Source organism: Sinocyclocheilus rhinocerous, unplaced genomic scaffold (genome assembly GCF_001515625.1).
Source record: "Sinocyclocheilus rhinocerous isolate Xijiao unplaced genomic scaffold, SAMN03320098_v1.1 scaffold1635, whole genome shotgun sequence".
Lineage (NCBI taxonomy): Eukaryota > Metazoa > Chordata > Actinopteri > Cypriniformes > Cyprinidae > Sinocyclocheilus > Sinocyclocheilus rhinocerous.
The window spans coordinates 1443670-1457508 of NW_015627629.1; positions in this window are offsets into that span (position 1 = coordinate 1443670).

A 13839-nucleotide genomic window follows, 5' to 3' on the forward strand; every position below is an offset into this window, starting at 1 on the left:
GCATAAAACAGCACATAGTATTTTGAATAGATAACTAATATAATATAACTGTAATTTTATACATTTATATATTTATGGAAATCATAGATAAAAAAAAAGAAGTAGATTTGAAAAGAAGCTTTACCACTGGACTACACCAGTCGCTTTGGATGAAATTCCCACCCTACATTTTTTCTTGTTCATTATTGTGTTTCATTATGTTAAATTATGAATGTAAATGGCTTATAAATGCTGGTTCATGTTGACTTTGTTTCAAATAATGTTGCATTAATAAGATGTTTAAATGAGATTTATTCTCCCATCAAGTCAAGGCCTTCTTGAAGGCTCCCATGGAGGCTCCCTCTAACAACCACACTGACCTGCTGGATGAGATCCGTGTTGAGACTTTAGGGGCCCAACGGAGAATGACAAACACTTGGGTGTTTGCGGTAACATACAAATACACCACAACATGCTTATGCAATGACTGTACTGTGTAAGTCTTTGTTAAAGATGCTTCAAAGCAAAGTGATTCTTCACATTTCCTTACAACACAAACTGTCAGTTACACTCTTAAAAATAAAGGTGCTTCAAAAGGTTCTTCAAGCGATGCCATAGAAGAACCATTTTTGGTTCCACAAAGAACCATTCAGTCAAAGGTTCTTTAAAGAACCATCTCTTTCTTTCCTTTTTTTAATCTGAAGAACCTTCTTTCGCCACAAAGAACCTTTTGTGAAACAGAAAGATTCTTCAGATGTTACGCCACAAAGAACCTTTTGTGAAACAGAAAGGTTCTTCAGGTGTTAAAGGTTCTTTGTGGAACCATTTAGACAAAAAGGTTCTTCTATGGCATCGTGAAGCACCTTTATTTTTAAGAGTGTAGGTCGGACCATCTGCCATTCAGCCACTTCCTCCAAACAAATATCCAAATACCTGTTTCAGACGAGTTTTAAGACCAATTCTGACAATTATTTTAAAGGACACATCACACATTCCTTAAAGCAACAATCTAAAGCTTGGCATTGGTAACAAGGTTTATTCAGATGAGCCTATAGTTCACAATTGAGATGAAAGAAGCCTATTATTCTCACCAGGGCTACATTGATTTGATAAAAAATACAGTAAACCATTAATATATCCTCTATTTTAACATATTTTAAAATGTTATTTATTCTTGTTGGAAAAGCTGAATTCTGAGCAGGCATTACTCCAGTCTTCAGTGTCACATGATCCTTGTATTTTTTCCATACTATGGAAGTCAGTGGAGACCAACAACTGCTTGGTTACCAACATTCTTCAAAATATCTTCTTTTGTGTTCAGCAGAAGAAAAACAATTATACAGGTTTGGAATAACTTGAGGGTGAGTAAATGATGACATAATTTAAATTTTTTGGGTGAGATAACTTTGTTTTGTATTGTACTAAATACTATATCAGATATATTCTGTATATGGCGCTGACTTGAGCATTACAGATTATGATATTCGAGGGTCATCTGAAAGTGGTGGAATATCTGTTGAGTAAAGGGGCCACCGTCTATGCCAGGGATCGCTTTGGTGATACACCACTTTGCAATGTCTCAAAAAGAGGCCGGATGGTTTAGCGTGGTACCTTATGCATTAGAATTAAATGTATATATGTAACTGAATGCTTTGCTGTAACTGCCTATTTTGTTGTTGTATTCGGCTAGGTAGTGCGCGGGTGTGGAGCTGTGTGTGGGCATGTTGTATAACAGGTCTTTTATCATGTAACACGTTTCTTCCCTTTACACAGACTCATATCACTAAGGTGCTTCAAGTCATCTACAGTGTTCGCCTTTCATGCAATTAGCATTTTAGTGTTGTTCGCATCATTTATAGAGCAATTGATAGCATCCATGGGATTTTTTCCTTGTAGAGCTATATTTAAAGGGGTCATATGATGCGATTTCAAGCTGTTCGTGAATAGATAAGATCCCTAAAGTTGCAAAGACTAAAGTCTCAAACCCAAAGAGATATTCTTTATAAAAGTTAAGACTCGTCCACGCCCTCCTAAAACGGCTCGTTCTAACACGCCCCCACATGTCTACGTCACTGTGCGGGAAGATTTGCATAACGCCGCCCAAATGTGCACGCAAAGAAAAAAGGCGTAACTTTGATTCTTGCTGTAGTATTGTTGTTGCCGCCGCCCGCCATGTCGTGGAGACGCTGTGTGTTTCACATTTCATTACACCAAATACACAAAATAATGTTCTTTTTTAGCAACGTCATATGACCCCTTTAAACATTGCTCATATATCGTTTACAGTATTAAATGATCAGTTTTCCTTCTAATTTTCTTAATATTGTACTTGTCCTTTTTCCCAATTTTCGGACACATTTGTATAGGTATAGAAGTATGAGAAATAAAAGTCTAAACTCATTCAGGAAACAACATTTACTTGCATAATCTCGCTGCCAACCTCCCTGTAATTCTGAGAACCTGCTGAAGCAATCATGATTTTTATCCTCCATCTCAATCGACAATTGGCTGACCCACTATGAAAAGTTCTTTTTTTTTTTTTTCTGTAAACGCCTGCCCTGGGCCTTAGTCATTTTGTGACATGAAGATGTTAGCCTTTAAAATCACACCACTATTAAAGCACTAATTCAACCTCTTCAACAATACATTTCAAAACATTATTTAAAAATAAATTCAAAATGCAATTTATGCCTACAGTAACTTGAATACACCTCTTCTATGATAAGCATGTCTTAATTTATGATTTAAAATTTCATTATGACATTTTTTGGGGAGCAAAATGTCATTATAATACACCTGTCCTGATTAAAAAAAAATAATTAAAAGGATTAAATACTTTTTTTAAAGCATTATTAGGTAGTTTGGCTTTTTTATTATTATTAGTTAGGAAAAAATTGTTTCGCTAAAAGATTAATTTTATTAACCAAAAGAATTAATAATTCATCATTCAGAATGACTACAATTTTATAAAACTATATTACTAAAACGTCTAATAAACACCAAACCATATGACCATAACTTAAACAATATTAAAACAATTTGACTGCAAAGATTACACTTGACACTGTCATGGTCTGCCTACTGTGTAGGAACGAGGAGCGCGGAGACGACGGAGATTAACACCGGGAACAATATTTATTAAACCAAAGACTTACACGAAGGAACACACACGTAGGACATCGGGCTGACATATAAGACTGGACACAGGACTCAGGAAAACACAGGGCTAAATACATGAACTTAATGGGGAACACCTGGAATCAATGAACATAATCAAACACGGGAGAAACTGGGTCATGGGGAGCACATGGGGAGCAAAACACAAGACACGGAACACAGAGGCAGTCCAAGGGCATGACAGACACATTCTAAACTAGATTTTTTAAAGATTCTTACTTTTCTTTATTGCTTTTAACATTTCTTCAAAGCACCTGCTGTGAGCAGTGTTCCCGTTACAATGCATAATCCATACCAGGATAGTTTTGTGCAATAAAAATGCATCGTTATTTAAGCCGTTATAATATCTGTCACCTACTGAAGGGCTTTCCTTATGTTTGTTATCCCCAATAAACACATCTGATGGTCACATCTGATAGTTTCTGGTGTGACCCATAGTCATTTTTGAAAACATTTTGCACATCTGTGTTTTCCACACAATCACACACTCAAAAAATATTTACAATTCAGACTATGTGAGTTTAAACCTTCAATCAGATTAGTAGAATTGTATAGTTCATCTAAACCGGCTCTTCCTGTAATGTTCATATTATTGTGTTCTTTGTCAGCTTTCTAGTTCTTTATGAGTACAAAACCGTGGCCTATATGTCAATTAACACACTAACCATTTTGTAATCTGTCTAGTAAAGCATATTGTGGCACAGGAAACTAGGACGAAATCTCCCCATTTCTTTACTCAAATCCTCCATGGACCATCAACAGCCTCTAAACGTCTTATTACTCTCTCTCTGTGGCACAACACATGATCAGAACTACTGTACATGTGGTGTCAGCCTCACTGAGAGAGTTTAAGGGGGTGTCTAAAAATTAACATAGTGTCGAGAGACAGAATGATTAGAAACGCTTAATTAGATTAATCACAAGGTGAATCATTTTGACTTTGTTTTTAAACAGTCTATCATAAATGTTTGCCTTCATTTGCATTCAAAGCCATTAAAGAGTTAATTCACAGAAGAAAAGAAAAAAGAAAATTCTGGTTGTGGTCCTGGTCTCAAAATGAGCATTCTGCTGCTAGAGTCATGTTTATGTAGTCGTCAGTGAAACGCTGGAGTTCCACGTCTTTTCTGTTTGCCGTACAAGTTCAAACATGTCGCCCCCTTTTGAAAACAATGACAGGTTCAACTGACCTGGGAGCAGCTTTCAGTCTCGCTTCGAGTTGTTAGAGCCTGATGGAAAACACTTCCCTTTAAATATGCAGTGACACAGGGTGGCATTTCCTGACGGGATTTCTGGGTGTTCAAAAATTTCTTGGATCGGCAATTTTTTTTAAATAAAGACGTCAAAATTAATAGGAAAAATCTATAAAAAAATGGGAACAAGAGAAAGAAAGGTGTGTTTTCTAAACCAGCCCTACCTGATTCAAGTTTCATGTCTAGCAGATACTCTGACTAGTGAAGAGAAACAGAACAAACTGGAAGGGTGACTGCCACCAGATTTGTCAGAGGTCGGTTGGGTAGGGCCAAACTCAGGTCTGAAGTACCTGAAATAGATAAGCGAACAACTACACCCAGATACTGCGTAAAACTGCTGCATTATTTCACATTAGTACAAATTATGTACCACTTCTAGTCATATGATTAATAAGACTCCTAAGAAGGTTTAATTAGTGGTCTTTGTTAATAATTTTTAACATTTTCTAAGTGATTAGACTTTCATCCGGTAGACAATAAAACTAAATCCCATAGACTTACATTGAAAGTGGGACCCAAACCATTGGACACAGTGGACATGCATATTCTTTTTAAAATTTAAAAACCTAGTTGCATTATACTGAATTTGCTATAATGCTCTAATAAAGCCTGTAATAAACAAGGCCCATAATAAATTTCAAGTCATGCTCTCTTAATAGCCGTACCCTTATCCTATGGCTGGTATTAAAATGAGTTAACAATGATTTCTCAGGTGTCCTTGCTTGTCTCTGCATGTCTAGACTTCTTCCGTCGGTGTGCGATGGCCGATGGCCGATGGGCAGTGATTTATTAAACCTGAGCAGATGATTATTAGGTTTCTAGCCTTTCAGTATATTAAAAAAGATAAACAAATAAATTAAGATGATTGCCATTTATCTCTGTATTAATTATGATGACAAAATCATCAGATATGAACCAGTCAAAAGTAGTTTCTAATAATTAGAAACTACTTTTGCATGCATATTTTTATTTATTTGTTAGATGAGGGAAATTTAAAGAAACTAAAAATGGATGTGAACATCTTTTTATTTTGCTGTTTTCTCTGTCTTTAAATCAAACTCTTAAAGTGACCCACTGTTGACTGTTCCACCTGTTGTTCTTTACATACTAGCCTACATTGTGATATATAGTCTCATTTAGATCACTGGCAATCCAGATTAGATCATCTAGAAAAGTTTGTATCTGCAATGAAACTATCATGTCATAGAAATCTGAAACGTCTCAGATTTGTCTAAAAGTAAATAATACTCAACATAGAAAATAAATTAAAAGAAAGGATTTTGTTTAAATAGTGTTTTCACTTGACACCAGAGTGCTGCTGTGCAGAACACATACTGGCTTGACTGACTGCAGAAATTGTTGTGGGATACTCTTTTTAGTACATAAGAGAAAATATGATGCATATTTTAAAAAGACATCACAATAAACATTAAAGTTGTTCAATGTTAATTAAATTAAATTAAACATAGACTAACAAAATGCTTTAGTTTGATCTTTAGTGAAAATTCTACTTCATTATTATAGCTAATTTAGCGTTTCTTTACATGGAAATTAAAAAGCTATGTGGATGGATAGATAGATGGATGGATAGATAGATAGATAGATAGATAGATAGATAGATAGATGCCAATATTCAAAAGCCTACTTGAATGCCTTGCATCCATAATTGTAATCGCGATTAGAAATTCGATTAATTGTGCAGCCCTAATTAATAGATAGAGATGGGCCCTGGAGACTAGATTGCTATGGTGACCCAAAAGAGAGCCAAATTCTCCAAATTCACCCAGTGCCATGGTAACAACTTTTGCATGATCAAGCACCACTCACATTCTCTGAATAATGTAAAAATTTAGTTAGTTTTACACAGATTCAATGGTAGAGGACCACAGATGACTCATAAGACTTATAATATAATTTATTTGTCTTTCTATATGTCACTTTTCTATGTCTGTAGGTGTAAGAATGTTGTGGAGGTGCTGAGGAAGACTGCAGCTCACCTCTCCCGTGATGAGCTGCAGGATACAGGGATGGAGCTGCGCTGGTCTCTCTTTCTCTCTCTCTCACACACACACACACACATTTCATCCTGCCCCCCTTCTTCTGTAGTGTTGACTCAGGTCTGACCAGTCATTCAGTGACTTTCATGAACTTTTAAAATGCTCCCAAACAACATTACATTGAGACAGCAAAGATATTCCTGGAATTTGGATCTAATCACGGCAACAAGTGTCTTGTCCTCCAGTAAACCTCCAGTCAGTCAGCTGTAATGTGTCACCAATGATCTGTAAAGCACTCGTGGTTGATCTGTGTCGTCAAAGCAAATGATGGCCAAATGACAATATGATAAAAAGCAAGAATGCTTGAAGGGTATTATTTTAAATAATCATAATAAGTTCTTCCACCAAATAGTATAGTAGTGTACCAAACAATGCTGTTTACAACTGACAAGTGACTTCAACTGATTTAATTGTCATTTCATTCATGAAGCTGTCTGAGTTACAGACATCAGACAAATATGCGCTACAAATATGCTATGCTCATTTGTAAGTGGCTTAAAAGTCAGATAAAAGTGTTCACTAAGCGATTAATTGGAAATGTAAATGTGTAGTTTGTGTGTGCAAAGCAAATGTCAAATGTGTATGTTAAGATACAGTATGTTAAAAATGCTGTCATGCTTCCTTTCATAGTCTTTTTATTGCATTTTGCCTTTTTTTTTTCAGGCAGAAGCCTCAAGACAAAATGAGTATGTGGACTTCCTGAAAGCTGCTTAGTGACAAACTGAGGTTTGGAACGTACAATCACACAAGAATGATTTAGATAAACATATTCAGAATTCAGACTTCTTGTTTTCATATAAAGTAAATTATAATTAGGGTTTAAAACTAAAAGTAAATGCATTGCATTTTTAGAGTTAAAAAAGTTAAATTATTTTAGTAGTTTTTCCTCAGATTTAATATTTTCTGGGGAGAGATTGTTTCTCTAAAACACACACATACATTCTTCAGCAATATGCATGTATGTATATATATATATATATTATTGAACAAGCACGTGTTAACTTTTTTATTATTATTGTTTCTTTGGTGACATATACTAGTTTTTATTAAAAATGCAGGAAAACCAATAAATGAACAAATAAACAACCCTTAAACTGCGGTCATGCTGACTTTAAAAGTTCAGAAGTGTGATTATATTGTTCTTTTTCTGTCTTTTCTCTAGAACGGCAAGTTAAACAAGTTCACTGCTTGTCCAACAAGATCTTGAGGAGGCCGTCCTGCTTACTGTCTCTTCCTCTCGTTATTGTCTGTCCAGTTTCTCATTTTTTGCAGAACTAGCTTTTAAAAAAAAAAAGCACAAGGCATATTGTTTTTCCCATCTCTCTGCAACAATAAGCAGCTGGATTTGAATGCATTGTGATGTTCACTGTAAAGCAATCATAAAAACAATATTTTTCATAAAAGCATATTTTTCAGGTAATTTTATACTGTAACTGCAGATTTTAAAATAATATGAAAAAAAGTGTTGTTTTTGTCTGGGGTAGTGTGATGATAAGTGCTGTCTGCTTAATGTTTACAGCATTCACAGTAATAATGACAGTTAATATATAATAATCAATTTTAATAACTATCAGCGTGTTTGATAGCTATTAACTAACAACTTGTTTGTTAACCAAAATTAATATTAATTTAATGAGATGTCAGTTGTTTTAAATATGCTTTGTTGTTCGAAAAGTAAAATAAAATGGTCAAGTACAAAATGATTTACTAGAGAAAATTCAGTTTCTAATTTCAACATTATTTGCATATAGATAATGTTTTAAGCACAAAGACCAAAATATACATATAAAAAAATATATATACAAAAAACCCCACGCATATTGCAAGCTGATGTTGGATTTTGTGTTAAGCACAAAGACAAAAGTACATTTTCAGAATTATTTACTTAAATTCTATTTTTTTTGTTTTATACAATACAATACAATACAAGTTTATTTGTATAGCACATTTAAATACAACCAAAGTGACCAAAGTGCTTTACAAGGCTAAAAGAAACAGACAATAATGACACAAAGCATTTATTTACAAGAGAAACAATAAAAGTAAGATAAAAAATAAATAAAAGCATAAAAAAATATAAAATAGAGGAGAAAAGCTAGAATCTTTTCTTAATATAATCAGCAAAGTAAAGTTAAATATTGTTTCCTCAAAACCCAGTTATGAAGAAAAACTACATCTGATGATATTTGATTGAAATCTTCCACCCTTTGATCACAAGAATATCTAAATACCAGCCTACACACTTATGGAATGCTACTGATGATTCAAATGACCTGAGCATTGTGGAATTTATATTTTTCGAGTGTATGTCATAATTTGGGCTTTACATGATATAACACACAGCACACTTTACAAACTGAATATTTTACAAAAATATATAGGCCCACTCCTTTTAGGATTAAAATGATATAACAATAGAAAAATATTTGAACAAATTCTGGTTGTCAAAGGGTAGTGTAATATGTTTGTTGCTACTTGGTTTGATATTTTGTTTTCTGTCACTTGGTTTGGATTTTGTTATTTAATACACTAACATTCAAGTGATGCTTAAGTGTCCAAATACATTTTGGGGCCACTATTGACAGGACCATACTGATGATAAAGAGTGAGGATTTATGTATTGACTAAACATAAGTTTTAAAAGAACAGCCTATAGGTAAAACGGACGTGGAAGATGCGGTGCAGATTGCTCTTTTTGCCCAGGAACCCAGAAAAGCCGGTCGGACCTGAAGAGTCGTCATTCCAGTCTGAATGAAAAGCCCAGTGTGAATTGTACACGCACCTTTGGTATAAAAAGCTTACAGCACACCCAAGTTGTCTATCGACGAGCTGAGACCGTTCCAGAAGAACTGTTTGCTCTTTTGAATCAGCCTTTTATCGTTTTAGAACGCTTAGCTATTTCGGATGGGTGACGTCAACCAGGTGCTCCACGAGATATTTTTTATTAAGAGATTGCTTTTTAAAGAAGAAATACCTTTCCGAAGTTATGGCGCAAGCTACGTTAAGATGTCGTTCACACACCAGGTGTTTTTTTTATTTTTTATTGTTGTTGGTCTATGACTTTGCCGTAGCATCTCGCTGCTTTTCAGGCTGCAAGCGTTGCGTTACCATGAGCGGGGTTTTTTTTTTTTTAAGTTAAACACAATTCAACTACTAGAAACACGTGTTAAGAGTTTCCGTTCCACTCCGTCGTGATGTTTTTAAACGCAAGGAACACGTCCTGTATGGTCAGCCCCGCTGTAGCTGAAGAGGAGGTCCTGGACAGCTTCAGATGTGGATGCCGTCGGCTCTCTTCTGGTCTCTCTGGTGCAGTGGTTCTTAACAGTTCAACAGTTCTATCTCAAAATTGTGAAATGTTTAGGACCACTTGATCAGGGAGACACTAGAACAAAGATGACATGATAATATGCTTTGTGACGATTCCTTAGATCTATACATGTTTAACAGCTTTTCAAATGTTTAAGCAGGTGCCAGTCAAACGCTTGAGATGGGATTATGCGGCATTATGACGTCATTTACCCATTTTCAATTGTTACAAAGAGTAAAATATTCTCATTTTAAGTATTGGTTGTTGCTGACGCTAAAGTGTTCCCTGTGTTTTTAAGGTTGAAGTATATAGTTCGAAGTGTATTCTTTTGACGCACTCACTCTCTTTCGCGTAAAGGTTGGACTTAATTTTTAAATAATGTTTGAGGTTTTCGGCGTTTAGAGGTGCATGTTCTAACCTACAGATAAACTTGGGACAAATTACTTGACAATGTGACCACCAATGTGACAGTCTACTTCGGATTTTCACGTTTAATTCAATGTGTTAATTGCTGTTTGTTTGTAACTGTTTGTGAAATTTACTAGCAATGGGTTTGGTATAGGCTTAGTCCTAATTACAGTCTATTACAGTTTCCTTTTACATTTTTTCTGCATTTTTATTCATTTATCTGTTTTTTTATTATTATTATTATTATTATTATTATATATTTTTTTACATCATGTGTATGAACCCGTCTGACACATTTAACCTCTATTTTAAAGTCTTTCTCTCTTGTGCCATCTTGTGTTTCCCTGTGTAACTTTTAATACTTCTAACACTGATTTGTAATCAGCTGCTTAACACGTATTTTCATTTAGCCTATTCATGATAAACATATAAGCTTCGTGCCCCCTCAAAACCCTCTCCCCATCTAAAGGGTGACAGGACAGTCACACACCAAACTGACCGGTAGCTGCGGTGTGTGTCGTCAGTGGTGTGCTGTCCGTGGTGCTGAAGCTCTTAAGTCTCTTGGGGACCATTCTCGGTATTTGCTTGGCCACATGATTAAATTGTCCGAGTCTTAAGATTTAACACTTTGTCTTAAGGTTTGACAACGGCACGACTAGGTAACGAGAGCGAACAAACACAGATGAGCGCAAACTGTCATGCAAATCAATAGTCACAATTATCGCGTCTCAACAGTTTCATCAGTTCATTAAGCAGGCAAAAGACCGACCTGTGACCCTGCTTTTAATTAAAGTGTCCGACGAAACCATACAGAGAGGCTCCAAGCTGTGCATCACACGCCCACTGTACACATATCAGACTGTTTGTGGACAAATCGATTGTGCATGTGTCTTGTAATCAAGAGGGGCAAAATAGAGGGGACTGGAGAAACATCTCATGAATTGCAAATTAAAGGGATCTCTTTAAGATTAACCCATGCCAGAGACAGAGCGAAACAAATGACAAAATATCAAAGAGCATGCCAGTTTACATAACAGTACAATCGTTTTAATAATAAAAAGGGCAAAACTATTAAATGTTATTTGATCATGCTGCAGATTATACAAATGCTTTCGTTGTGTCATTAAAAACACACAAACAAGGAATTTTGAATCATTTCCCTGCTAAAAAAAAGTGAATCCAGCCTAAGCTTGTTGGCTGGTTTTAGCTGGTCTTCCAGCCTGCCTGGTCATAGCTGGTTTGCAGGCTGGTTTTAGAGGCGTTTGACCACTTTAGCTGGTCATGGTTGGGAGACCAGCTGACTAACCAGCTAAAACCAGCTGAATGCCAGCCTGGCCAGGCTGGGAGACCAGCTTGACCAGTTTAAACCAGTTATGACCAGTTTAAACCAGTTATGCCCAGTTTAAACCAGCTAAGACCGGCCAACCAGCATAGGCTGGTTTTATTTATTTATTTTGTTTCTGAACGTAATCTTTGTTTTGTCGTCCTTTGGCGCCCCTAGCGTCCAGCTAAACATCAAATTGATTTTTCAACAATTTGCTACACTATAAAAATGATCTATGAAGTAGCATATAAAACAAAGATGATTTAAGCACGTTTATGATGGATGTACTAACAGAAACTACTCATGCGGATTATACTGTTGCTATAGCTACCACAGGCGACTTTTGTCGCGATTTTTCTGTATCATTTTAATGCCAGATGAAAATATTAACTTTGACTAAAACTTGTACTTTTCAATACGCACATGCAATTTTCAAGATCCCCCCAATCTTTCGTTTGTGCCTTAATGGCTCCTCCTATAATTCACTCCAAAAACTCGCTCCACTCGAATGCTTCAATTAAACCATATTTTGCTGTCCCTTGTTGTTGATAAATAATTCATGAGCGTTCAGTCCAATCAGTTATTCTATTTATCCGACTCCTCCCAGGCGCTAGACGCTTTCTTTCTTCTTGATCTCAGAGGCGCGTCTAATAGCGGCAAAATTCGCTAAACGTTCCGTCTTGCACCCCACTGGCGGGAGCTCAGTATTTTGAGTTAGAGTGGAAGATATTTCAACAGTCTTAATGAGGAGCCCGGAGCGATTTGCGCACATACTCAAGGGCAGCAGATGTCTAGCAGCACTCCCGTGAGACCCGATCTGCGGAATTTCATGATCGTGTCGGGATGACCCTGCGCTATCCTGGAGAGGAGAGTGAAAGAAAGGCTTGTGTACGTGGTAAATCATCTTTACAATGGCTTGTAATCATGAGGCCTTAAAGGTCTAATGCATGAGCGACCACCTTCCCCATCCAAACTAATCTGAAACACTGCTTGCACGCGCTGGCTATCAATGCGTCTTTGTATATTGGGCCAAGTTGATTAGCCAATATCACTTCTAATTTACAATCAGACTTGTCAACAGTCAACTGCCTAATTCCCTTTAATCGGACCGACAAAACCCCGCTCCTTCAAAAGACAGTCTACAGGAACGAGTATAGGCTATTATTGCAATAATGCCTGCCTGCTTATCTACAGCATGCTCCTCTGTATGCTCGAGATAAGAGTTTTTATTAAGAGGGCAGCCGTAATGTCCTGTGCTCGGCTTCCAAAGCCCAGCAAATAACCGACTTTATCTAGTGCATTAAGCTTCGTATTTAAGCTGCTCAATAACAGGCCGGTTTTGCAATCGGCTGCTCAGAAAGCACGCACCAGGGAGCCTTTTGGTGGATCCGCTTTGGCGTTGAAGGATCTGGCGTTCAAAAATAATGGCAAGTTTTGAAATGAGCCTTTGAAATCGCCACTCAACAAAGCTATAAAAAAAACATTTTATTTCGTCAATAAATAAATAAATAAATGCTACTTTTCCAGAAGTTTCTTGAAACGAAAAAATAAAAAAATAAAAAAAAATAAAAAAAAGTAAATAAAAATAAGGGCAAGCATTCTACTTTTAGATTACAGTTTTCATTTTAAAGCTAGATCGTGCTTTCCAGTAAATAAATGGTGTAAATTAATTAATAAAATAGTTAATTATATGACATATTTATCTCTGTTTATCTATTAAAATATGAGAAGATTATATTGTCTCCTGCACACACGTTCCATCAAAAACTCTCATAGACATTATATATGGGATCTCATTATAAACATAAGTTTTAAAGGAAAAGTTCACCTAAAAATGAAGGTTTGCTGAAAATAACTCCCCCTCAGGCCTTCCAAGGTGTACATGAGTTTGTTTCTTTATCGGAACAGATTTGGATACAACTTTTTCACTGGAGAAAGCTAATTATGGATGGAGGACTCATATTTGAGCAGAAAAAACGGTTTTATATTAAAAAATGTCTTGATGGATTTGTTTCTTACAAACACCCAGCTTTTCACTCCACAAGACATTAATTGATGGGCATAAGTCTTGCTTGTTTACTTGGATTATCAGCTTTTCATACTCTCATTCTGACGGCACCCATTCACTGCAGAGGATCCATTGATGAGCAAGTGATGTAATGCTACATTTCTCCAAATCTGTTCAGATGAAGATGGCCTGAGTGTGAGTAAATTTTTTCATCGCACACTGGATGAGCATCAAGCGCAAGAGGGACCACACACTAGCCACGAGGATGTCAGAGCGGAGAGAGAGAGAGAGAGAGAGAGAGAGAGAGAGAGAGAGAGAGAGTGAGTGAG